Source organism: Vulpes vulpes, chromosome 12 (genome assembly GCF_048418805.1).
Source record: "Vulpes vulpes isolate BD-2025 chromosome 12, VulVul3, whole genome shotgun sequence".
Taxonomy (NCBI): domain Eukaryota; kingdom Metazoa; phylum Chordata; class Mammalia; order Carnivora; family Canidae; genus Vulpes; species Vulpes vulpes.
In genome coordinates this window covers 1,210,863-1,238,686 of record NC_132791.1, presented here as the reverse complement: position 1 = coordinate 1,238,686, position 27,824 = coordinate 1,210,863, and positions in this window count along the sequence as shown.

Here is a 27,824-nt window from a genome sequence, read left to right as displayed (position 1 = left end):
AATAGCAGAGCCCGTTTTTAAAGATGAGATTTTACATAGAACCCTAAAATGGAAAGCAGATGGAAGCATGACTTAACAATATGCATTTGCCTCCCAAGTCTCTTCTTCCAGCACTGACTTTAAAACCCATCATTAAAAACAATGAGGCTATTCTGATAAAAACAGTACCTCAGGAGTTATGGATAAGAGTTAGGATCTTAAGACAGCTCAAGCATCTGATACGTTTTGGTATTTGGTTTGAGTTGTGCATTATTGAGAAAAACCTTCTTTCACATGGATAAGCAATGGTACTCACTCACAGAATGCTGCGTGAGTGGAAAATCACTGCCCTGGGGTTCAAACAAAACCCAGTACAGGCTTCTAATTAATGACACTTTCACATTCCAAAGGCATATATGAAAAAAAAGACAAAAACAAAGGCATATATGTAAAATATATATATATTTAGGTATATGTATAAAGGTATATATAGAAGTGATACGCAATAACGTATATTACTTGCATATCATATATATTATGCATAATTATATGCACCCACACAGTAGATCTATTCTATTCATTTCAAGGTCTGCAAACATGCACACACACAGATACAAAATAAGCTAACTGCTTAGTAACCATTTTGGCGTGTGAATTTGTTCGATGATATGATGAAGCATGTACATTATTTTTAATTACAGGGGTTTTTTTTAGTTTTTATTTGAATTCCAGTTAATTAACATACAATGTTACATAGGGGCTCCTGGGTGGCCCGGTCAGTTAAGCCTCCAGCTCTTGGCTTCAGCTCAGGTATGATCTCAGGGTTATGGGATGAAGCCGTGCATCAAGCTCGGCGCTCAGCTCCGAGTCTGCCTAAGATTCTCTCTCCCTCTGTCCTTCCCCTGCTCACAGGTGCTCTAAATAAATGTCTTTAAAAATACAGTGTTATATTAGTTTCAGGGATATGATACAGTAATTTCATTACAGTTTTTAAGGCCAGCTTTTAGTTTACCGTAGGCATTTAGATAGAGACAGTTGCTCTTCTGCAGAAGCACCCGCCATTTCCTGGAACACAGTTTTGAAAGAACCGCACCCAGGGGATAGAGGAGGTAAGAACACAGGTGTGTCTGGTCTTGGGAAAGAACGCAAGTAGAGTGGACTTTGGGGTCATTGATTTCAAATTCCACCTGTGTCACCTACTAGCAGTGTGATCTTGGTCACAGTCTTTAGTCTCTTTGAGCCTCTCTTCTCATCTTTAATATTAGTATCACAACCCTCATTTCATCTGATTGCTATGGATCCTTAATAAATGTTACTTCTCTTTTCTCAACCCGGTTCAATCTCTCCGTATATCAGGAGTGAAAGGGAGAATAGATCTTTGATTAGCTCAAATGTTTCTCTAGATGCCCCCATGTTCTAATAGCATCAGCCTGTCAGGTTGTATCTACGATGTTTGTAATTCAGGTAGCAAATTGATTTTTGAAAGCACTCTGGGCCTGCTCTGTCCATGTCAGATAAGCTCCAAGCATTAATTATGCACCAATATTGATGTTTTTGTCTGACAAGGTCTAATGTCACCATATTCAAATCTGGCTGCTTCCTTGTTAGAAAACCCTTCGAAATGTGGCCTTGGAAGAGACAGGATGTGTCACCTGCAATATTTGAGACATCCCAGAATTGAAGCCCTCAATTAGAATTAAAGACAACGCCCGTCCTTGTTCTGGACCCCAAAGAGAATGAGCTGGTGTGATTCATGGAAGCAGCTTGAAGTGTCGCTTGAAAAAAGGCAATCAGATCTTCTGGTAAACTGTGCGTGGTGGGTGATGTGAACCATTTGAATGCATTTGGATTTGCAGCATGAAAGACTCAGGTATTATGGTCTGTATCTGGAAGCCTATATCCATTTGCTAATCGGTATGATTGATTGTAAACATCCAGCCAGATCCTCCTGATTTCACAGAACCATGAGGAGTATTGGGATAAACTTATTTTCTCAAGAATTATAATCATACAAATGCCAGTGTCTCTAACTTGAGCTGAGCTTAAATAAACCAAAGGCGATCTCATTCAAAGGTTTTTATTGGACTATTCGATATACCCAGCACATAATCACTGCGCTCTGACTACACCCAGGCACGGGGAACAGACAGGCCCAGACAGGCAAGGTCTGCTCTCGGGGAGCATGTATTCTAATGAAGCATCTTTGAGACACTCTCATTTCCAACACTTTGGCTAAAAGGACTTTGTAAGGCAGAGAAAGGCAGCTGAATGAGTCTCTTCTATGAGTTTAGGGTTTTTATTAAAATAAAGGAGCTTGCTAATCCCATCTCAAGCAACTCCTAAGAACCATACTCAAGAGTTCTAAATATAATTAATGTTTCTTTCACATTGAGCTGTACTGTGGATGTTTTCATGATGTCAGAGAAATTGTAGGAGAGCTCTCACAGAAGATACTTATTAAACATGCTCTGCATTTTCTGAAGGGGAATTGGGTAAGACGGATTTGAACTTGGAGAGCCTCCTCTGGAAGCCACGCGTAAAACCTACTCCTGTGGCTCTGAAGCATCTGCACCAGCCAAGAAATGTCTCCCCGCTGCTATCTCCACAAGCTCCTCAGCGGTTCCAAAGTCTGTACAGGTACTCATGCCTTCAAGCAGTTGTTGGGATTTGCGGTACCTGGGAGTTCTCAGGGTATAAAGAGGAGTCGCCGTGCTTCCAAAGACCAGCAAGCCAGCATCTGAGATGCTCATTTCCCTGCCTGCTGCCAGTAAGCTGACCTCCCTTCCCTTGACGCTATCCCTCTGTGACTTTAATGGAGCTCAAGTCAACATCACGCCACTTAATCGGTCTTTTCTTTTTATTTGTGTTGAAGCATATTGTGATGTCAGCAGGAAAGGGGTGAGAAAGACAAAATTCTTTCTTCTCCCCAGAGCGCCCACATGCTGTGGGTCAGGGAGCATCCTTCACAGATGAGCAGCTGTAGTTTGTAACTGTAGTAATAACCACAAAAGCAATAACAACAAATAATAACATGCTTACAACCCTTTTTACATCCATTTGTATGCAACGGGCCCTTCCCATTGCCCCCTGATGTGGGGATAACTATGATGTGCATTTATGTGTTTATATTCTTTATGTTTATGTATATTATATATATATATATATATGCACATACATATTTATAGATGTGAGGAAGTTGGGAATGATGTCAAAGGATGTAGGAAGAACCCAGGGCTCAAGTTCAGGAGTCCTGAGTCACCGTAGTTCTGCCGTGAATCACAGATGTGACTTTGAGCAAGTGGTTTCATTTCTAAAACCTCTTTTCTTCTCTGTACAATAGACATCATGATTCTCACCTCCCAATGCTAGATGAGAAGAATTAGTGAAATAGCGCATCTAAAATATTTGCAGATGACATTATCATATATGTAAAAACCCTAAGGATCCAACCAAAAATAACAAGTTAAAAGAAATGAACAAATTTAATAAATTTGCAGGATACAAAATCAACATTCAAAAACAATGGTCTTTCTTTATACAAACAAAACTATCTGAAGGGGGACTTAAGAAAACAATTCCATTTACAGTAGTAACAAAAAGAATAAAATGCTTAAGAACAAACTTAATCAAAAAGGCCAAAGTCTTGTACACTGAATATTAAAAAATACACAGATAAATATAAAGACAACCATGTTCATGGACTGGAAGAATGAACATTGCTAAAATGTCCAACTACCCAAAGTGATCTACACATTTAATGTAATCTCTATCAAAATCCCAAGAGTATTACTTCCAGAAATAGAAGATATAATCCTAAAACATCGGTGAAACCATACAAGATCCCAATAGCCAAAACAATCTTGAGAAAGAAGAAAAAAAGGCAGGAAGCATCTTATTTCTTGATTTCAAGATATATTACAAAGGAACAGTAATCAAAACAGTATGTTCCTGGCATGAAAACAAACATATAGACCAATGGAAGAGAATAAAGAGTCCAGAAATAAATCCACACATTTATGGTCAATTGATCTTCAGCTAGGGTGCCAAGAACATGCAATGGGGAAGGGATTACATCTTTAACAAATGGGGCTACAAGAACTGGATATCCACATCAGAAGAATGAAATTCTTAGCCTATACCAGATACAAAAATAAACTTAAAATGGATTAAAGGCTGAAGCATAAGATCTAAAAGCATAAAACCACTAGAAGAAAACATAGGGAAGTGTTCCTTGTCATTGGTCTAAGCAATGAGTTTTTGTATGTGATACCAAAAGTGCAGGTAACAAAAACATAGATGAATGGAATTGACATCAAAGTGAAAAGCTCCTGCATAGCAGAGGCAACAACAAACTAAGTGGAAAGGCATCTATTAAATGGGAGAAAATATTTGCAAATCATATATCTGATAAGGTGCTAGTATCTAAAATATCTAACAAACTCATACAACTCAATAGCAAAAAAAAAAATCTGATTTAAAAATGAGCAAAATACATGATCACACATTTCTCAAGAGAAGACATACAAATAGTCAACAGGTATATGTAGAGATGCTCTTGACATCACTTATCATCAGGAGAATCAAATCAAAACCACAATGAGACAGTTCCTCACACCTGTTAGAATGGTGGCTGTTATTACAAAGACAAAAGATAACAAATGCTGGCAAGGTTGCGGAGGAAAGGGAATCCTGTGCGCTGTGGGTGGGAATGCAAATTGGTGCAGCCATTATGGAAAACAGTATGAAGCTTACTCAAAAAATTAAAAATAGAACTACCATATGATCCAGAAATCCCACTTCTGGGTGTATTTCCAAAGGAAATGAAATCAGTTTCTCGAAGAGATATCTGTGTTCTTATGTGCATTGCAACGTTACTCATGACAGCCAAGATATGGAAACAACCTAAATGTCTGTCAATGGATGATTACATAAAGAAAATGTGATTATGTGTATATGTATACACACACACACACACACACACACACACACACACACACACATATATATGCTGAAGTATTATTCAGCCTTAGAAGAGAAGGAAATCCAGCCATTCACAACAGCACGGATGAACCTGGAGGACATTATGCTAAGTGAAATAAGCCAGACACAGAATGACAAATACTGTAAGATCTCCCTCACATGTGGAATCTAAAACAGTCAAACTCAAAGAAGCAAAGAGTAGAAGCCTGCTTTCCAGAGGCTGCAGGGAGAGGGGAAATAGGGGGAGGTTGATCGAAGGATACAAAATTTTATTTACACAGGATGAGTAAGTTCTGGGGAGATCTAATGTACAGCATGGTGACCATAGTTAATAATACCACATACTTGAATTTTTCTAAGAGCGTCGATCCTAAGACTTACCGCAAAAGAAAAAAAGGAAAGAGTAACTATGGGAGGTGATACATAGGTTGAGAAGCTTAATTGTAGTGATCATTTCACATGTATACATACAGTAAGACATCAAATTGTATACTTTAAATACTTACAATTTTTATTTATCATTTATAACGCGATAAAGCTGAAAAAAATTTTAAAGTAATAGAAACCCTACGACAGGTGCCAGCTAATAGAAGAGCCCCAAACTGTTGGTTTCCACCATCTTTTCACTTAGCACAGTATGTACTCAATAAATACTTGCAGAATCGAACTGAACTGGTGACCAACTTATAAGATGCAGATTTTGTGTGTGTGTGTGTGGCAATTGAGTACATGGACATAGAAGTAAAATCACTTAGATAGGAGGCTCCAGTCCTCCAGTACTAACAAGACTAAACCAAGTGTTGTGACCACTCTGAAGCTGCTGGCAAGGGTAATAGTGGAGCAACACCTACCTCGTGAGTTTATTATAAAAAGCATATAAAGTGCATGATATAGTACCAGGTACACATAACTGATATGTGTCGATCAGGACTGTTGAGCTTGTTCTCGTCTTCCTTCTCGTACAGACGGTTGCCTTTGAGAGCTATGGGACGGCGGGGCAAGCCCATCGATAGCCCCTTCCTACATCGTCAACACCCGCCACTGCCAAAAGTATCCCGTAGAATCAGAGGCTGTGAGGGCATTTGGACACTGTTTCCGGTTTCTAGGCAATTGCCTTGTATCCCTGCCCTCACCTTGGGCATCAGCAGTCAGCATCAGTCAGGCCTGCGGCTGGCCTCTGCTTCTACAGAGATCCCATTCACGGGAATGAAATGAATCCGAGGCTGGAAGCGGCTCCTATAAAGGGGAAGCCTATGGTAAGCGGGACTCAAAAGATGACATTTATATCCTCCTAGATATTTCCATCTTACTGCTCCGGGAGCCCCCGAATGAAGACATCAAGGCACCAACAGACAGGCCCAGGTACATGAGGCAAGAGAGAGATGCAGGACAGAGATAGGCCGGGAGAACCCCACCTCCCTTAGAAACCGCCCAGTCCTTCCCATTTTACAGTGAATGACTTCCCACGGTCACACAGGAAGTGGGGCTCTGTCTCCGTGGAGGACCACTGTGATGCCCAAGTCCCACAAGTGCCATTTACACAGACCACAGCACGGATGGCACCTCTTAGAGTTTTGCATCGAAGCAGCCCTATCTTCACTACACCCCCTGTTCTCTTCCTCTATCAAAATATTCCTAACTCGTACATTGTAGATCACTTCATTTCTCTTGGATTTATACCTAGGAGCGGAATTGCTGCACCACATGGTAATTCTCGATTTAAGCATTTGAGAAACTGCCAAATTGGTTTCCAAAGTGGCCACACCGTTTTACATTCCCACCACGCATTAGTGAGGCTTCCATGTCTCCACATCCTCTTCCATATCTCTTATTGTCTTTTCTCATAACCAGCCAAGTGTATCTCACTGTTTCGGTTTGATCTCAGGGTTATGATTTGCCCTCATCCCTTTTCACTTTTCTCTGACGATCCAGCCTGCTTGCAAAACTAATTAATTACTATAAAATAAAAAATAAAATAAAATAAAATAAAATAAAATAAAATAAAATAAAATAAAATAAAAATAAAATAAAATAAAATAAAATAAAATAATAAAATAAAATAAAATAAAATAAAATAAAATAATAAAATAAAATAAAATAAAAAAATAACACATTTGCTCAGCAAGGCTCTCAGCCATGCAGCAACCTAATGATAAACCTGCCCCACATGAGGAGCAGTTACCTGGACCAGTGTTGCAGATGACCAAGTGGAAAGTCTCCCTAGTTCCAGGGTTTACCAAGAGGAAACCCCTTTTTTACTGATATAAGCTACATCTTCCCTGATATGAGCTACATTTTCCCCCATATGCCGCTTCTATAACTATTTTATAATCTATTGTGTCTATCTGTTTTGTAATTTCTTAATCAGTTCAGAACTTGAACAGGGAGGAAGGTTGCTAGTTACTGGGCCACCTCAAATGCTCCAAATGGGCATCGGACATACATTGTCCCACCTAATCCCCACCACAGTCTTGTAACATAGGCATTATCCCAATTTCACAAATGAGCAAAATGCAGGTAAAGGAAGTCTACCAAAGCCACCCAGCTAGAAAAGTGATAGATTTGAGCCCATGTCTGCATTTCCTCTCCATCTTCTATTCTTGAAAGCACAGAGGGCCAAAGTTCTAACAGAATTTCAGCTTTGGCCCTCGCCAGCCATACAATAATGAACACATCGATGCCCCGCTGACCCTCAACTTTATCCTCTGTAAAACGGGACCAATAATACTAGCCTTTTGTACATCAAAAGTGATAAGGATAGCATGAGGCGATGCAAATAAAGCCTTCCTAAAAAGTATAGAATACCATTCACCTAAAGATTTCAGTTTTTTTTAGGTTGTATCAGTTATCTCTCAATCCCAAATTTGGGGAAAGCAAATTAGGAAATAGTCCTAAAGTGAACAAATCCTTTGCAAACATGTCTGTCCCAAAGGAAATGCAAGATTTAGCTTCGTTTCAGCTGACTTTCCAGTTTAATGACCTAGAATGAGCTGCTCTGTTTTTCTTCTGATCTCAACGTGTCGTAGCCCACGTGAAAATGTCTGATAAACTGGGAGCTTCTTTTGATGCATGGGAAAAGAAGATGTTTTCTATTCCAAGCACCCATATCTTTTCTGAATATTTTCTTCTGGGGGTTTTGATCTCACATTATTTCTCTTTTGATTCGAAGGATGGGGAAAGAAAAACCTATGGGACTTTTCAATTATTTATTGCAGAAGGCATTTGCAGCCTTATTTCAAAGTTGGTTTCTAGATTTCTACACTCACTCATGAACGTTGGGAAGCGGGTCTGACCTCCCGGGAGGAGAGCTCACTGAAGGTCAGGAGAAGTGTCTGACTGATGCATGGGACTTCGGATATTCTGACCCAGACCTCTGTCTCGGAGCTGGGGCAGGAGCATCAGCGTGATGGATGGGGCTGATGGGAAGCTCATCCAGCCACCTGGTTCTTCACTTTGGTCTCTGACCTCTCCTACTTTTCTTGCCATGAAAGAGGAATTCATGCCTTTACTTTAAAATATTAGAATTTCATTCAATTTCAATTCGACAGATGCTTATCGAGTGCCTATGCCTATTTTGTGCCATACATTGAACTAAAAGCTGCAAAGATGAAAATTATCTATCATCCATGGGGAAGGAGGTCAAGAGTACCCAGTCCTCAGCCTGCCTGGGTTCAAATCCCAGCTCTACCACTTACAGGATGTTTCATGTAGAAAATGGGGATGATATTGATAATATCAACCATATAGTGTTTTAATCCACATAGAGCACATAACATAGTATCTGGCCCATGTCTGTCCATTAATATGATGAGGAAGAGGATGGTGTTCTAAATGCAAGTAAGCAAAAGAAATATGGTCCCTGCCTTGATACGCTCATGGGGGAATAGATACTGATCAAATACCTACATAAACTCGTAATTGCAAAGAGTGTTACAGTGGATTATGTTGGCTGTTCTTCTAACCTCTCTCCCAACCCTCCCTCACTGTGCTCATTCTGTAGTAACCATATATGTTTGGGGTGGAGGTAGGGACTGAGTCCAAGCTCAGCTCTTCAAATGCATCTTTAAATGGCCCAGTCCAATCTGTATAATTACCATTCTGTCACCACGGTGATTAATTCAGAGATGATCCCATGACCAAAATCAAACTAATCAAAAAGAAACCCAAGACCTTTATATTGGGGAAGAGAACCCCCTTTCTCTGCCGCTGGATAGGACAGAGGAAGCTTTGACCTGATAGCACTTAGTAGTCATTTTTCAACCAGTAAAGGTGCCATGCTTAATAGGAAGCCAGTATTACAGAAGGCAGAGTTAAGAAATAAAATTCTATTTTAAAATAAAAATATGCCAGTGAGATGGTAAAGATAGTAAAGAAATGGATTTTCCTATGCTGGCAGGAGATAAGCTACATCAAGAAAAAAGGTCTCTGGTTATATTGTTGAGCCACTGGATCTGGCCTTACCTGAAATCCACAATATCTTGAGAATATTCAGACAAAAGTCATCTTCAATAATAAAAAGAACAAGTAACTAAAAGGAGGCAAAGAATGTGAATAGACATTTCTCCAAGAAGATATACAAATAGCCAATAAGCACACGAAGTGATGCTCAACGTCATTGGTCACCAGAGAAATGCACATCAAAACAACGGGAAATCAAAAAAAAAAAAAAAAAAAAAAAACAACAACGGGAAATCGGTTCACATGCACTAGGATGGCTAGAATCAAAAAGTCACATATTAACAAATGTTGGTGAAAACAGAGAGGAATCAGAATCCTCATACGCTGCTGGTGGGAACGTAAAGTGGTGCGGACACTTTGGAAAAGAGTCTAGCTGTTTCTCAGGTGACTAAATATAGAATTGCCCAATGACCTAGCGATCCCACTGTTTGGTACATCCCCAAGAGAAATGAAAACATGTGTCTGCTAAAACCTCATATGTAAATGTTCACAGAAGCATTATTCATCACATCCAAGAGACGGAAACAACCCCAGTGTCCACCAGTTGATGAATGGACAAACAAAATGTGATATATCCAATATATTTATCTGGATATAAATATATATTCCAGATATATAAAATGGAATGTTATTTAGCCATAAAAGGAACGAAGTTGATGCATGCTGCCACGCAAATAAACCTCAAAAGTATTTTTGAGAAGTCAAAGAAGTGAGTCACAAAAGACCATATATTATATTATTACATAATTCTTTGATTCCATTCGTAGGAAATGTCCAAATCAGGCAAACTCTAGAGACAGAAAGTAGGTTGGTGGTTGCTCAGGGCTACGAGGGATGGGGGTCGGAGGGGGGATAGCTGTGAAGAACGGGATTTCTTTATGACGTGATGATGAAAACGAACCTTGACGATGGAGAACCACTGCATCGTATATATACGTTAAATAGGTGAATCGTAGGGCGTGCAAATTATATTTCAATAGAGCTGTTAAATTTTCTTTAATATCTAAGTTGGATTGGAGTTGGGTTTTAGTTACTTGCAATGGGACATTTCCTTATGCAACTGCTCTGAAGAAAGCCCCCGGGAGCCTTGCGACTCCGTGTCTGTGACCTGATCTAGCCTGGACCCGCGGGATGTTCAGAGCAGATCAGGAACAGAGGTCCTGCTGGGTGGGATGCCTCGGAAACAGTCTGGCTCCGCTCCTCTACGCCAGGCCTGCGGCGTCCCCCTCTCCACCCCCCCTCCGCCTGCGGGGGCCCCACTGGCCCTCACGAGCAGGAGGCTTGAGAGATGTTCCAGCACCAGGACGGACAGCGGGCCCTCGGCTTCTCCGGGCTCTCAGCCTGACCTCCTGGCAGGTCACTCCTTTTCAGCCTTGAAGCCTCGACATAATTCTCATCTTCCGGCCTTCTTCTCCTTCTCAAAGTCCCCCCTCTCTCTTCCTCCAGCCCTGAGGGCCTGAGTTCCTAGAAGTGGAGCTGAGCGTTTTTCTGATACTACGCCCGGATCCCAGGCCCTAATAGGTCTGGGCCTTGATGTTCTCTTGTCATCGCGCGTGGCGAAGAATGAAAGAAACTCTGCGAGCCAAACAGCCGGTAATGCCTGCCCCTGGTGTGTGCCCAGTAAATGTTTGTCTTCTTGCCTCCTTCCCACCAGACCTTCCCTTTGCTTGCTGACTACCTGACCTCCCAGTGTCTCACGTCCTCTGATTGGTGCGTCTACCTCTTCTCTTGGAATCTTTGGGGGGCTGCTGGCTGACTCACCCCACTATAACCATGTTCCTTGGGTATCCAGTTCTTCGACCCCAGTAGGCAAGTTAGCTCCCCAGGGACCCCTCGTCAGCTACCCCATCTGGCAGTGACTAAAAGTGGCGATGTCTGGCAAAATAACAAAATCCGTCCCCCGTATTGTAAGCCTGAGGACTGAGTACCAGGGGGGCAGGGAAAGTCAATCGTGCTCACCCCGTACCCACATACAGTAGCACACAGACCGGCCCATGGTTGATCCTCGGGGGCGATCTGGTAAGTGAATGAATGATCCCATCATCCTGCACTTACTACCTAAATGTCTGTCCCGTCTTCCACATCGGGCAGCACCGCTGTGCGGTCCTCTTTGTTGACTCCAGAATCCAGCACAGACCAGATCAGAGGAAGGCATTGAGTACACGGTGTTTGAATTTTCGGCTTCTTCCATAAAGTCAGTTACCCAGACAAATAACATGTCTGTCCCCTCTGGGCACTCACGACCTCTGGGATAAAACTCCTTTGAGGCACTTACCAAGTCTGCCTCGCACTGTAATGATTTGCAAGCGCGGCCGATTGTCCCCATGGGACTCTGCGCTCTTGAGAAAGTGGAGGTCCCACCTCAATCATTTTCAGGGCCTCCCCAAGGGTTAGACCGAGCAAAAGCACGATAGGAGCTGGGAAAACATACTTCTGGAATAGCAGGGGGGTGACCGAATAAACACGTGAAGATGAGAGCGCGGATTACCGACGGAGGCCGTGAAGCCAGGATGGCTGGGAGGCTGCAAGGAGGTCGGGCCCACGCGGCCTCCACTAGGTCACAGTGAAGCTGTGTTCGAGATGTGCTGATGGATCTCCTGTTTGCTTTATTTTCTCCTTCTCCCATCTGACCGTACGTTCCGTGAGAACAGCACCCACACCTAACACGTTCACCATCGCAGCCTCCCTGTTTAACCCACAGTAAGTGCTCAATAAGTGTGTTAATGACTGGATATCCGCCCACCCAGAAGCCCCCTCCCCGAGACCCCGCTCTTACTCCCAGCCCTCCTGCCCCTAATCCCGCGACCAGAATTCTGCATTAATAAGGATATAATCACAGCAGCCTCCTTCCGCGGCTCCCCTTCTGCCCTCCTGCTTTTCCAACTGGCTTGAATCATTTAATCTGCAGTTAATTCAGAAGCATCCAAGCCAGGCTCTGATATAGCAGATGATCAAGATAAACGGCGGGCATATTTTTATGAGTAAAATCTCTCCAGATTCCAGTACATGAATCATTTGTTGCGAAACCTCTCATTGTCTTTAGGCAAGGCTGTAACGTGAGGGAAAATGCTACCTCTTTATGACTCAAAAGGCAGGGGATTAGGAACGGTTTGAAGGAAAGAGAGCACAACATAAAAATAAGATTTATCTCTTAATATCCTCCTTACATATATCCCTCCACCCCTTTCCCTTACTTACTTTTCAGCAATTCAATCTCGTGTTTGTTCCACAGACTTGACTCGCAGGGGGAAAAGCAGATCATTATGGGCAGAATTTAGGGGCTGCTTTCACTCCACGCCGATCCAATCAACCCCCTTCGGATCTCGGGCTGAAAGTCACCTCCTTGGGGAAGTCTTCCATGATGACGTAGGCTAAGTCAGATCCTTCTAGTACTCACTTGGAGCATTCACCATTATTACTATTATTGCTTTTGCCATCATTTTAATTACATTTATATGTTTACTTGTTTGCTGGCTTAATGCCTGTCTCCCTCAGTAGACTGTAAGCCCTTTCCTAGGGATGGCTGCTGTATTTGCTTCCCACTGTATCTCTCGCCCCTAGCACGGTGCCTGGCATAAAGTAGGAGCTGAGCAAACATCTGCTTTAAATAAATACACAGGGATCCCTGGGTGGCGCAGCGGTTTGGCGCCTGCCTTTGGCCCAGGGCGCGATCCTGGAGAGCCGGGATCGAATCCCACATCGGGCTCCCGGTGCATGGAGCCTGCTTCTCCCTCTGCCTGTGTCTCTGCGCCTCTCTCTCTCTCTCTGTGACTATCATGAATAAATAAAATTAAATAAATAAATAAATAAATAAATAAATAAATACACAATGAGAATTTCCCCCATATCTTTCCCGAAGTTCGTCTAGAAAGAAAACGAAGCACTGTGTGATTTTTTTCAAATACTTCAAGTTGTATTGAACTAGACATGAAACGTTATTTTTTTATTATTTTTTTTATAAAATGATATGTGTATTTATTCCGTGCATATTCCGTGCATATATTCTCGGCATTTAACACCTCCTATCATACTCACAGCAATACCAAAGTCTGGCAAAACAGGTATTATCCCCATCCTAGTAAAAGAGCGATTTGTACCTCAGGAGGCTTCAGTGGCTCGTCCAGTGTGTGCCTGGGTAATGGTAGGGATGAGATTAGGGATGAGATTAGGACTCCCCTGTCTTAACTCCCGAGTTCAGATTCTTGCCACCATGCCCTGTACTATTCCCTCCTGGAAAACCGCAGGAACTCAGAGGGGATGTACTTCCTGGTGGAAACTTTGTTCTCCTTTCTGGCTCTCCAACGCTAGAAGGAACAGAAGAAGTGGAAACTACAACCCAAAAGAGGATCATGTTTTCCTTTGCTCTTTAAAACTTGCAGAAAATCAGCAGACAGGATTCTGGGTATGGTCAGTGTTTTTTGGACTAGACTGCAGCCAGCATCTACCTGCAAATGGGTTTTTCAGACAACCTTGCAGGACGTCAGCCCCTGGGGCCGGGTCCTGCTCTACGTGAGATTCGTCTTTAGCTGCATTGATCCAAAAGGCTTCACTTCCAACAAGATCTAACAAAAACACATGGACACTGAAGCACGCCCACACCTGCACAGACACACGTAGACAGATGCCTCTGAACTGAAAGATATGCCTGCCAAGGCTCACAAATGTGCTCATGCATATGTTTTCACAAACAAGCAATGCACCGTCCCCTTCACCACAATGACAAGCAGAGTCTGATGAATGCACTACCCCACACGTGTCTACACACAAATGCGTCCTCATAAACGTCTGATAATAACTCATGTCAACACACCATTTTACAACATACAATCTTTTTATGTCCATTTTCCCAATTTACTCCAATAAAAACCCGTGCATTATGTGTTTAAAAAGCTATGTTACCCCAAGTGACAGGGGTTTTTTCCTTAGGATTTTATTTCCTTTTTTTTTTTTAAGATTTTATTTCTTTGTTCATGAGAGACACAGAGAGAGGCAGAGACACAGGCAGAGGGAGAAGCAGGCTCCGTGCAGGGAGCCCGATGCGGGACTCCATCCCGGGACCCGGGGGTCACGCCTTGAGCCCAAGGCAGATACTCAACCACTGAGCCCCCCAGGCGTCCCGTGACAGCGGTTTTTAACCTGACCCTATAGGGTGGCTTTCAGAGGGTCTCTGACCTTCTCTGAAATCGGGTGCGTGTTCATTTTTTTCCTGGATGTTAGGGTCCACGGGATTCACGCTTATGCCCCTTCCCCCGCAAAAAAGGTTTTGGATCAGGTTGTGGGGAGGATCTCATTAACCTGTAATGAAAGATACCAATCAATATGAAGTTTATAAAGTGCTTTTTCTTCCATTTCTTCTTTTATTCACACATCTGCAACCCTGCGGAGGTAACCTTGCAATTATGACTTTTTGATAGATAGAGACACTTGAGTATAGACACCTATAAGCTCGCACCAGCTAACACCCACTTATTTTCTCCCTGCCTGCCCCTCTCCTGGGATGGAAAGAGAAGAGAAACTGACACCTGGGCCCACTGGCCTCCATCGAGATGTCCACACGCTTCTCCGCCTACCTGAGCCACGAGGTCATATACGGGTTACTCACATGAAACTAACTCAGACACCTGAGAAGGGACTATTTTCATCAAAATTTAGTTTCCTATTCCCCACGAAGTCGACGTACTGTTTTGAACAAGTGGAGGACACAGATCCCCTAAAAAATTACCCGGTCTGTCTTGAACAGCTCCATAAACAGACAACCAAAGAGCCAAGTCATTTTCTCTTCTCCTTGACTCGAATGCTCTCCATCCAGATGTCCACCCGGCTCGCTCTCGCTTCCTTCTCATCTCTGTTCAGACGGCACATAATGATAATTCACGGGGTCCCAGACCACCCAGCATGCTCCTCATCTCACCCCAGTGCTCTGGCATTTGCTCTGTTTTTCTCTTTAGGACTTCCTACCATCTTCCTTATTAGATATGTACTTGGTCATGGGTTGCTTTCCCTGTCCTAGGACACAATTTCCATGAGTCCGGGACTTTATCCATTTGATCTGCTCCAAACCCAGGAAAGACACTCAGCAATGATTTGTTTCATGAGTGGACACTTACCAAAAAAAAAAAAAAACAAACAAAAACAAAAAACAAAACAAAACAAAACTAGGGAAGTATCCGTGACCTCTTCAGAGAAGGTAAGCAGCTTGGCCAAGGTCACCCCTCTGTTAAAAACCTTCAAGCCAAAACCACCTTCTAGACACCCCTGCGACGCCCTTGCTGCCTTCAAAATGTGTATTTCATAGCATTTCTGTTTGGCTCACGTCCATGAGCAAACACTGGCCCCGGATTAGGAAAGGAAAATCTCTTTATAGTCCAAATTCCTCTAACAATAAGGAAGTTCACTGGCTTACGTACTGACAGATGCAGAGAGGATGGGCGAAAGAGTTGCTTTGATGTGGGGCTCAGCAAGGTCATGATGCACCTGATTCCCCCCACCCCCATCTTTTTGTCCTACATTCTGTGATGTTGGCTTTACTCTAAGGCTGTGAATCATCTGGGTCTAGTCAGGAAAACAAGAAACAGATATGTTGCATTTTAATTGAAATATTTAGGGGATCCCTGGGCGGCTCAGCGGTTTAGCGCCTGCCTTTGGCCCAGGGTGTGATCCTGGAGTCCCAGGCTCGAGTCCCACATCGGGCTTCCTGCATGGAGCCTGCTTCTCCCTCTGCCTGTGTTTCTGCCTCTCTCTCTCTCTCTCTCTCTCTCTCTCTCATGAATAAATAAAATCTTTTAAAAAAATTTTTAAAAATTAAAAAAGAAATATTTAATGAGATCACTGTAGATTCAAATGCAATTGCAAGAAATAATGCAGAAAGAACCCTGTGTGCTTTGTGCAGTGTCCCCAGTGGCCACACTGTGTAAACCTCCAGTATTACATCACCACCAAGATGTCGACATTGATACAACCCACCGGTCTTATGCAGACTTCCCCCTTTTCCCTTGTAAGTGTGTGTTGAACTCTACAGGATTTTACTTTTATCACCTGCACAGGTTCATGGAGCCACCACGTCAGTGGGCATGCTGAGCAGATCAGAGATCTCAAGGATTCCTCCTCTTTCCCTGTTATAACACGCCCACTACCGTCCTGATCCCTGGAAGCCATGGATGTGTTCTTAATTCATAAAATTTTCTGATTGCAAAACTATTGTATGTGTGGGGTCCCACAGCGTGTAACAATTTTGAATTGGCTTTCCTTGCTCTGCATAATTCTCGGGAGATTCATTCAAGTTGTTGCCTGTAGTTTGTGTCTTTTTCTTATTTGGTGAAATTCCGTGGTATGGATGTACCATAATGGGTTTACCATTTACCCACTGAAGGACATCTAGGCTGTTTAGATGGATGATGGACAGATAGACAGATGATAGATACATAGATACATAGATGAGAGATAGAGAGGTAGATAGGTAGACAGAGGTTAGACAGACACATAATGCAATGGAAGATTATTTAGCAATGAGAAAGAAAGAAATTCCACCACCTGCAACAATAGAGAGAGAGCTTGAGGGCCTTAGGCTACGCGGATAAGTCAGACAGCGAAAGACAATTTCTGTAAGCTATCATTTATATGTAGAATCTAAAAAGCCAGATTCATAGACACCTGGTGTAGAAAGGTGGATACTAGGGGCTAAGAGGGGGGCAAACAGGGAGATGTTGGTCAAAGTATAAAAATTCACTTATACCAGATGCACAAATTACAGGGATCTAATTAAGGTACAGCTTGGTGATCATAGCTACTGGGACTCTATTTTAGAGTTGAAATTCCCTAACAGAATGGGCCATCAATGTTCTCACCACAAAAAAAAAAAAAAAAAAAAAAAAGGTAATTATGTGATGGGATAGAGGTATCAGCAAACACCATGGTGGCAACCTTTTGGCAATCCGTAAGCGCACTGAATCAACACCGTGCACACTTTAACCTTACGCGATGCGGTGTGTCAATTATGGCTCAATAAAGCTGGGGAAGTATCAGTTGGCTATAGGTACGTGTGGGTGCGTGTGTGTGTGTGTGAGTGTGTGTGGCTGCTTCTTGGTTCTCTATTCTGCTCCATTGCTCTATGTATCTGTCCTTCTGCCAATATCAGGCGGTCCCAGCTGCGTGGCTACACGTGGGCCTTAGTATCGGGTAGAGCGACACCTCTCCACACTTCTTTGTCAAGAGCCTGCGCCTTTCCATACGAGTTTTAGAATAAGGTTACTTGTGCCTACAAACAGCAACACGGCTGGGATTCTGTTAGGAATTGCATTAACTGCACAGATAACATTGATGAGAATCGATATTTTTACTATGTTGACTCTTCCAGCCTATAGCACAGCATCACTCTCCATGTATTTAAGCCTCTTGGATTTCTTTCTTTAGCACTTTATATTTGTATGTGTTTTGTTAAAAAGTATATCGAAGTATTTTATTTTCTGTGGTGTGATCCTAAATGGTATTTTGTTTTTAATTTCAGTTTCTGCATGTTCTTTGTTAGTATATGGAAAGGCAATCTATTTCGTGCATTAATCTTGTATCCTGGGGATCCCTAGGTGGCGCAGTGGTTTGGCGCTTGCCTTTGGCCCAGGGCGCGATCCTGGAGACCCGGGATCGAATCCCACATCAGGCTCCCGGTGCATGGAGCCTGCTTCTCCCTCTGCCTATGTCTCTGCCTCTCTCTCTCTCTCTCTCTCTCTCTCTCTCTCTCTCTGTGACTATCATAAATAAATAAAAAAATTAAAAAAAAATTTTTTTTTTTTTAAAAATCTTGTATCCTGAAAACTTGCTGAATTCACGTTTTAGTCCTAGGAGGTGTTTTGTTTGGTTTGGTTTGGTAGATTCCTGGGGATTTTCTAAGTAGACAATCGTGTCTTCCAAAAATAGGGACCATTTAAGTTCTTCCTTTCTATCTGTATGCCTTCTATTTCTTTTCCTTTTCTCATAATACTGGCTAACACTTCCAGCAATACGGTGAATGGGAGTAACCTCCTTGCCTTGGTCCCCATCTTAAGGAAGAAAACGTGGTTTTCACCATTCAGTATTATATTAGTTGTAAGTCTTTTGTCGGTGCTATTCCTTAAGTTGAAGATATTCCCTTCTAGTCTAGCTGAAAGTTTTTATCATGAACGTGTTTTGCATTTCTCACCTGTTTTTCCTGTCCCGTTGATGTGATAGAATTTTTCTTCTTTAGTTTGTTGATATATGGTGGATTATAGTGATTGATTTTGCGGAAGCAACCTTCCCTCTCTGGAATGCATCTTATATACATCTGGAATATGATGCAAAATTATCTTTACACATAGACATATCTGACAAAGGACCCTTGTCCCAGCGCTCCTTTCCTTACACCTGGGAGCTCAAGCTTGGCTACCCTCCGAATCACTAAAGGAGATTTTTAAAAATCGCTTCCCAGTGCTTTGCTCCAGGCCTATAGGAGCCGCGTCTCCGAGAGTGAGGCCCCGTGGTTTTAACTACCACCTCCAAGACATTCTGATGGTGAGCCGGGTTTAGAACTGCCCTGTCTCACGCTTCTGTGCTGTCCCTCAAAAACCGTAATCAGGGCAACTCATGTTAATACAAACCTGACGTAGCTAGAGAACACCACCTTCCGCCTTTGGGTGGGTCTGGAGGTTTGGAACGATGCCTCGAGACTAGATCTAGCATTTGCTCCCGGTGGCCTTCCATTTTCACTAGAAAAGGATGGCTCTGGGCTGAGCCTGCGTTTCCCTTTGCATCTCAAGTACCATGGGATGTCTAAAGAAACGAGGAGCGACAGACAGCACAGCAGCAGGAGAAGCTGAGAGGAATCTCTGGAAAACTATTTGTAGGGACCCAAACTGCCACCTTCTCTTCATCGATCATGCAACTCTTATCCAGTGGTCTGCCCTGTGCTGTGGGCCCCTGAGAATATACAAGTATTTCCATTCATAGTTCTTGTTGCCGGTGGTTTCCCCATTGCCTCAAGTGTTCACGATGCTCTTTCTTCTAAGAAAGTGTTAGCACAATAGGAAAGAAGAGGCAGGAATGTAGTCATCAGTCCTGACATGGAGTTCACTGTGCCACGAGCCCAGCAAGCAACCCTATCCCCTGGCTCCATGTCACCTAGCTCAGTGCCCCTGAGTTTCAGACTTCTCTCTGTGGGGATAAAAGGCATTTCCTACAAGTTCCCAAGGAGCAACTAAAAGGAGCAGTGAGATCCTTCTATATCTGTTAATGTTTCCCAAGGAGGTTTGCTAGACTGTTTTCGCAAGGAGATAAATTTGCCCCTTTTGCTTAATGATAAAACTCAAACTCCTGGAGTCGACTTTCAAGAACTTCCAAGAGTTGCTAGTTACCTGCTTGTCCCACGTCATCCTTGTGCATGCATTCAGCTCATAATAACCAAGTGTCTACTGTGTTCTGGGGCCCGTGCTGAGCACTGGGAAAATAGTGGTGGGCCTCGTGGGCCTTGGCATATGGTAAGGAAAACAGAGATTGATGTCACAACAGTTGTGACATCACGAGTGTTAGCCACAGAGTGCCATGGGCATGTCTGATGTGGGGTCCCAAGTTCTGCTAGAGGGTCAGAAAGGCATCCCCAAGGGAGTGACATTTGAATCTAGTTGCCATCAGGTAGACTAAGCGGTGCAGGGGAAGAGAATTTTCCAGACGTAGGGATCTGTATAGGGACCTGAATGGGTGAGAGCCTAAGGTGACGATGAGCCCTGGCCTTCGAGGAATGGAAGGCCTTTGAGGCTAGGGGTGAAGAGCAAAGATGAGAGAGGGCACAATGAGCCAGAGAGGGAGCTTTCGGGCATAGTGACAAAGTGAACAATTCACTGTTTGCTCAGCACTGGAGGTAACTTCCTGCCTCCTTGCTTCTCCGCCTACAGATGCGGGCCCGGGATTGCCAGCCGACTCGCCCACTGCTGGTGCACACACACTCTACGCCAAAGCCCAAGGCCAATGCCAGCACCTCAAGAACCTGCCCTAGTGTCAGAAGGAAAGGACTGCCCTCTCCTCCCTCCTCCCTGCAGCACTGCCAGGAGGAGGCAGGGGCTCTCAGCCCCCTCTTTGCATGTTGGGCTCACTGACGAGAGGGGTGTGACATCCTCATTCTGGTCTCCTTAGTACCCCACTTACTGCACACTTGACCCCCTGATGTCAGAACTTCTTTGATCTCCATCTTTGACTTCTCTGGTTATGGCACACACCCAACGGGAGTTAATAAATGTCTATTGGATTAATGAAGCAATGGGAAAGAGTGAGCAGGAATGGGGGCTGCCCCAGGAATAATATGGCCGAGGTCAGCCCCAAAACATCGATCAAGTGAATGCTGACATCCAACCACGGTCTCGCTGCTGGGCCATGAGTCCTGTCTTAAGGAGGGTCTGATTAGCAACAGTAGTCATTAGCCAGTGCTGGTCATTCATCAGTCACGGCTTCTATAAGTTTGTGGTCGCTGGCGAGACGTCCAGCAGGGCATGTCTGTGTCACGTTAGCAGCTTCCCAGGGGACTTCACTATTGTCACAGGCATTTCCCAGCCCAAGCCCCAAGGCTGTCACATGGCCTCACCCTGTTATCAGCCTCCAGCCCAACGACGGTGGCAGCTGTTGACACCCTGTGGACAGCCCCGTCCAGGGAATGTCTGCCTTGTTCCAAATTTTGTCAGGGGACAACCCCACCCTGACCCCACCAGTCCAGGAGGGTCAGGCTAGTGACTTGGGTGCTCGCGGCCTCTGTCACCGCTGAGGATGTCTTCAAATGCTACAAGAGAGACGCATGAAACCAGCAACCAGGGCCTACTTCCCCCATGTCAGATGCATCCCATGCTAAAGAGGAGCCCAGCCTCTTTTCCAGCACAAGCATTTGATTTTATAACACAAAATTTAAAATTAGACATGTGTATGCTTGATGGGGTTCAAAACTGGAACGTGGGTAAAGGTTGACACTTGAGAATCAGAAAGTCCACATCTGACTTAAAGCTCTGACGCCCGCACCAGTTTTGTGGCCACAGGCAAGTTACTGTCTCCCCTTGACCTTCACTTCTGTTCACACAAGTGTGTTGACGAAGGAACCGATGATTCCCAGTGGAGAGAGATTTCAGTATTTCCCGCAGTCCTCACGTTCCCAACAAAGAAACTGCAGGTGATGGTGGAGACAGAGGGAGAGACTTTTCTGAAGTCACCGTGACACACAAGGCAGCAATGGGATTAAACCCTGGTGGCCTGGCTCTTACCACGTCTCCCTGACCTCACGATGATGTCCACGTCCATGTGGCCACCGGAGCCCGGAGTGTCCTGTGTCTGTCACCAGCAGAAGGAAGGAGAGGAAAGGAAGCTACAGAATGAGAATCTACAATTCAAGAGAAAAGAGAATATCTTGAAGGTTTCTAGGTGCCGGAGTAGAAATGAGGACAGCGCCCATTGTAAAGACATAGATGCCCATTAACCCAGGATGTTCTAATCTAGTCCACATTGGACACCGAGGCTTGGATTAAGAGACCTGGAAGCCTCTTTTTGTGTTTGAGGGAAAGAGTCAAGTTCGAGAATAAAGTCACCAGGGTGAGAAACAGTCCTGTTAAATGATGCTCTTTATCTTCTTAAAGGTTTTCTCGAGAAGTTAAAAAAAAACAAACAAAAAACTCCAATACCTTCACATTAGAGGGTGTATCTTATTTGAGCAGCGGTTTCATTTTTCTGTCTCATATAATTCGTGTGAAAATTATTTCTGTCAAGTAGAAACCTCACTAACCACATTCTGCATATGAGGAAACTGAGGCAAGCAAGAAGAGACGAAATGAGACAAGTGTCCTCCTGATTGGTAGATTCATCGCCGCCGCCCCTCGGGGATGCCGCGGAGACAGCTGGTTGCCCGCCCCATCGCCACGCTCCCTTCCTTCCAGCCCAGCAGACGCGGACTTTATCTGGAGCCTCCAGGTATCAAGCAAACACGTTGAGTTGCCAAACCTCCCTTCCCACGATGGCTGGTTACATGACCAAGCTCTGGACGTGGAGAGTAAGCGGACTTCTGTGGAGCAATTTCAAGAAGACTTTCTCGCGGGAACCGGCTCAGGGAGGCTGGATCCTCCGTGCCCTCTGCCTTGCTTCCTTCCTGCTCCCTGGCCTTGAAAAGCCAACGCTCCATCCGCCATCGTGGGCCACGAGGTGACCTTGAGGACACAGCTGGATGCTGGGATGGGACAGTTGACACAGCGGGGCGAGGCTGGGAGCCTGAGCGCGCCGACTCTGGCATTCCCGTATGTGAGAAAGGAAGAAATGATTTTTTTTTTTTTGTAAAGCCGCTATTATTTGGGTGAGCTCCTTCTCTGTGCAGCTAACCCTCATCCTAGCTTAGTCTGAGAAGCGGGGCCAGAAGACCCTCTCCCCTGTGAGATCTGCTTCCTTCATTCGGTTCACATGATCACAAGAAGGAGGAAGAGACAACGGACCCCGCGTCATTCATCGGATTCTGTTTGCCATCGATCGCGCGACGCACCGTCACTTGCTGCATCACCGACAAAGAACAAACGTTGTCAATTAAACGAGGACATGCCACCGATTGTGGGACGCAAATCAATCCCAGAAATGTCACAATGGGAGGAGGAAACAGGCTATGAAATCTGTGTGCTGGGAAGTTTCATGAAGCTCAGAGCTTAGATTTAACGTTTATCAGATCAACTCATCCTCCCACCCCTATTTAAAATGAGAGACAGAGAGAGGGAAGAGGCCCAGCAAGGAGCAGTGATTCGTCCAAGTTCAGCGATGAAACCCAGATGAGACCCTGACTCCAAACCCAGAGCCCTTCACGAGGCCCCAGCACATAACCGAACGTTTGCTCGGGTTACTTTGACTGCCAGCGACATGTTTATTTAATCAACCACCTGTTCCTGTTTTTCCCTCTAAAATATGTGGCACTGAACAGGCCGAGGCAAGGCCCCCCGCTCCCACGCACGCGGGGACTCGGCCGCCACGGGAGGGGAGGGAGGCAGATTCCTCGGCCACCTGGCACGCGCCCGCTCCGGGCCTGCGCTTCGGTCAGCAGCGCAGGAGCAGAGGGAGAGCACCAGGTGGCCTCCGGGAGCCGCAGGCAGGAGTCTTCCGAAATGCAAGACGCCGGGTGGCACAGCGGCAGCTGACGGCCGGGACCCCACGAGGGCACAGCCCACATCTGTGCCCTGCCCCCCACACGGCGAGGGGACTCCGCAGCGCATGAACGGCGGCCCGCAGGAGGACGCCAGCCATCCAGGTGGCCACGTTCTCAGAGACGGAGGGGCCTGGGGGATCTCGCGTCCCGCCAGCCTCCATAAAGACGGGGGGAGGCCTCATCCCCCGCAGTCCGCTCGGGTTACGAAGGCCGTGGTGGGTCCAGCGCGGCGGGCTCCGGAGGCGAAGTGTGCGGCAGGGCCACTTGGACCATCCCCGCAAGGGCTCCGGGGTCCGGTGCTAAAACAGCGAGGCTGGAAAGCATCGAAGGGAGGATCCAAGCGAGTACGGGGGAAGCTTCTAAAGTATCAAGCTTCTGGAGTCTTCTCTTCTGTGTCTTGGTACCACTTTCCCCTCTGCTCCCAAGTCGCCTCACCCCTGACATTCCTCGTGGCATCCCTCCTTCGTCTAGAGCACGCGTGAATCAGGGGTGAATGGCGGCTAACGGTGGGCATGGCCACGAGGGCGGCTTCCACGCGGGGGTACGAGACACCCTCCAAACGGTGTGGGTGTGATGGCAAAGTTTCCAACGTCAGCCTAGGAGGGAGCGGCCCCTCCGCTCCGGGCTGCCCGCTGCTATGGACGGACGCCCGCAGCCGTCTTGCCCGCGCGGGGACGCTCACATGACCAATAAGCATGGTTTCCCCCATTTTTTTCTGGTGAAAAACATCTCAAATCTCAATGTGTGTGTGTGTGTGTGCACGTGTGCATGCGTGTAAGAGTATTCAAATCGGGGAAGTTTTGCACAATAGAACAATGTAGAGAGAGGTGAAGAATTACCTTGGAAAACACGCCATCGCAGGGACTGCAGTCCGGGAGCAGGGGACGGAAGCGGATGTGGGGGGACCTGCTTTATGAATGGTTGATAATTAGCAGGAGCCTTGAAAATGGGTCTTTCTCTGACGCTTGCGTCAAATAAGACGGAGTTCCCGGGAACGCCGTGAGGGTTCCCTTCGCATGCCCGATGGTCTGCAGTGGGTCTGCGCCGGTCAGGCCCTGGTCAAGGTGCCGTCGAGTCCTCCCCGCCAGCACAGCCAGCGCACTCTTGACTTCACAGAAGAGGAAACAGCTTCAGACAAGGAACCCGAGGCAATGCCTGGCCCCAAACCACACAGTTTTCTGTCGTGATGGAGGCAACGGGCAGGGCGTGGAGTCGTAGACTCAGCAGCGCTTCCCGGCAGATGATCCCAAGGACAGGAAGACAGGACTGATTCTTCTTTGCAGTTTCTACGGTCAAGGGACACTCGTAAGCATCACCACCTGCCGTGATGCCCGGAACAAACCTGGGAAGCAGCTTCTATCCTTATCCCCGCTCTCCCGATGAGAAAGCTGAGGCTCCGAGAGGTCAGGAACTTGCCCAGAGTCACACAGCAAGGAGGAGGCAGGACGGGATCTCAGACCATTTGGCCAGCCTGGAGCCTTCCCATCCCCGGTCATGAATATGCATCGGGTCTATTTGGAATAATAACCTCTTCCAGCCCCCCTGGGAGGAGGAGGACCCAAGGGTGCCTCCAATGTGGGTGGATATGGCCTCGCCGGGAACTCATTTACGGAGGCAGCGGCAGTCTCCCTCTCTCTGTAAACCTGCATTCCGCCAAATGAATATATAATGAGGCCTTCGGAACATTGAGACATCATTTTCCCTGCAAATCCTGGACCATTTAGAAGGAGATCAGACCTTGCTTTGCTTGGCAGGGGAGCCGTGCTGGTGATTCATTCCAGAGCATAAAAGGACAGCACGGAGGCGGTTGCTGGGAAGGAGGTGCGAGAGCCAAGAGCAGGAGCAAGGTCAAGGGTGAGAGGGGACACAGGAGAGGAAGGAGGCGGAGGATGAAGGAGGCAGGGGGCGGCCGCTGCCCTGTGCGCTGCCCAGAGACGCCTTTGAAATGCAGGCGCCGGGTCAGACCTCGATGTAGCCGCTGCGGCTCGGCGCCCGGGAGAGGAACTGGAGTTAGCTCTGCTGTCTGGCCAGAGAGGCAGCTGGAAGGTGGAGATGAAAGAGCGGCCACTCGCGTCCCCCCACACCCCGCCACGCTCGACTTTGAATGCCTCCCGAGGCCGGGGAGGGAGAGGGTGCTGGGTCCAAAGACAGGGGTGGGCCGGAAGGGGCCAGCGGCCCGAAAGCTGATCAAAAACGCTTTCAAGTTCAGATTAAGCTCCGCGGATTGCAGGAGGCCAATTTAATGGGAAACGTTCCCTGTTCTCCCCGCCGCCTCCCCTGGCTTCCCGAGGGAAGGGGACTGGGCTGTGATGTCGCTCATCAGAGAAGCCCACGGGTCCCAGATCTTATCCAAATGAGCAGCTGTGAAAGGCTAAGAAGATAGGACTGGAAAAAAAAAAGAGTTTACAAAGTGTCGAAAGGGAAGGAAGGGTGGGAGAGAGGGATTTTAATTACCCTGCGTCCTTCCTGTGGAGGGGCAGGACGCTCCCCGGGGACATTCAGAGGCCGCCAGCTCGGAAAGATGAGGCCAAGCCGGTCGGGGCGGGGTGGGGAGGGCCGCGGAGAGGGCTCCTGCGTTCCAGCTGCAGCTCAGCCCTGCAGGTTTCCAGGCCTCAGTTTCCCCACATGCACGGTGGCTAAGCCTTCGGAGTCTGCTCGACTCAGTCCTCTCCACCCAGGACCCTGGCGGGGGCCCCACCCTCTCTGAGCCCCCACGCCCTTCCTGTGAAACCCCAGTGCTGGCCATTTCTGCGTCTGGGACACGCGGGGCAGCGCGCTGGCAGCAGGTGGACCGCCTGTGCCCACGGTACCTGTCACCACCGGAGGAGCCGGAATTGCCCGCAAGGCCTGCTGGGACGGCGGGGGCAGGGAGGACTCCTAGAGACGTGGGTTCGAGACCCGGTCCTACAAGTCACGTGGCTTATCCCTGAGCCTGGGCCTCTGGGTCCAAAATAAGGGGCCTGTGGGCATACGCGGGACTTGTGCTCCGCGACCCGAGGTCAGCGCCTTGTTGCCTGTGAGCCGCGGAGCTGGGGGCCCGTGGTCAGTGGGTCGTGCTCGATGCACGAGCTCTGGAGACCCGTCCGACAACGGGGCCTCGAGTCGTTAAAACCGTAGAGAGACTTAAATCTCACGTTGGGTGTTCTCAACACAAGGCCCAAAATGCAGACGGGCAGGGAGCAGGGGCTGGAGGGCCCTTCCGGGGGCGGGGGACACGCCTAGACGTCGACCCCGGGGACGAGCTCGCGGGCGGAGGCGTGTAGCGGGGCCCGTGGCGTCGTGTACTTCCAGGGCGGCCCCGTGTCGTGTATCAGCCACACCTCAAAGCCGTGGCAGGGGACGTTTTATCATGTAACGACGATTCTATGTTGTGAATATATTGTACTTTAGAAGGAAAAGGATAATTAAACAGAAAATGGTTAGAAGTCCCGTACGTCTTCAACAAGCATAAATTGGGTTTTGCTCCACATTCGGTAATGTATCACCACGTAAAACAAACCAACAAACAAATAAATATCCCTGTTAGCTCTGCATAACGTCTTCACCTCCAGGGGGACACTCTGCACCTTGTAGGGTGTGGGGCACGCGCCTCCCTGGATGGCAAGATGCAGCACGTGCTGGGTGTCACCGCGGTGCCCTGGGAGCCTGCTGGCACACGTGCAGCTGGAAGGCCACGGAAGTGGGAGCAGAACCCACTGCTGGCTCAGGGGCCTGTCGCCTAGGGTCTCTGCAGGCTGGGCCCCAACCCACCCGGGACGCCCCAACGGCCACGAACGGTCCCACAGCAGGGTGGTTTCTGCGTCTCTTCTGGTGGCCAGGACACAAGATGCTTGACCCTGGAGAGAAGTGTCCTCAAAGCCGCGGCGGCCCAAGGAGGATCGGGCAGCCCAGCCACTCTCGCCCCCACTCGACAGGGTTGTATGGCCTCGTCCGCGCTAAGAACAAAGCAAGGCGACGTCTTGCTGTGGGAGCTGATGTGGCACCAAGGAGAGGGTAAGAGGGGGGTCTCGCTCTGGCCTGACCTCCGTGCCGTCTCCCCAGCCCCGTTTCCCTCTCTGGGCCTCGACTCCGTGTCTCCGGCGGGAGGTGGAGCCCGCGGCTCAGAAATGACGTGGAACGTGGCATGTTGTACATCTACAACCTCGTAGGGGTGGCGACCATCGCTGCGGAGGCCCCTCGACCTCCCGACCTCTCGTCCAGGTCCTGGAACGACCCCCGCCCCTGGAACGCGGGCACGGCCCGTGACCCGTCTGGA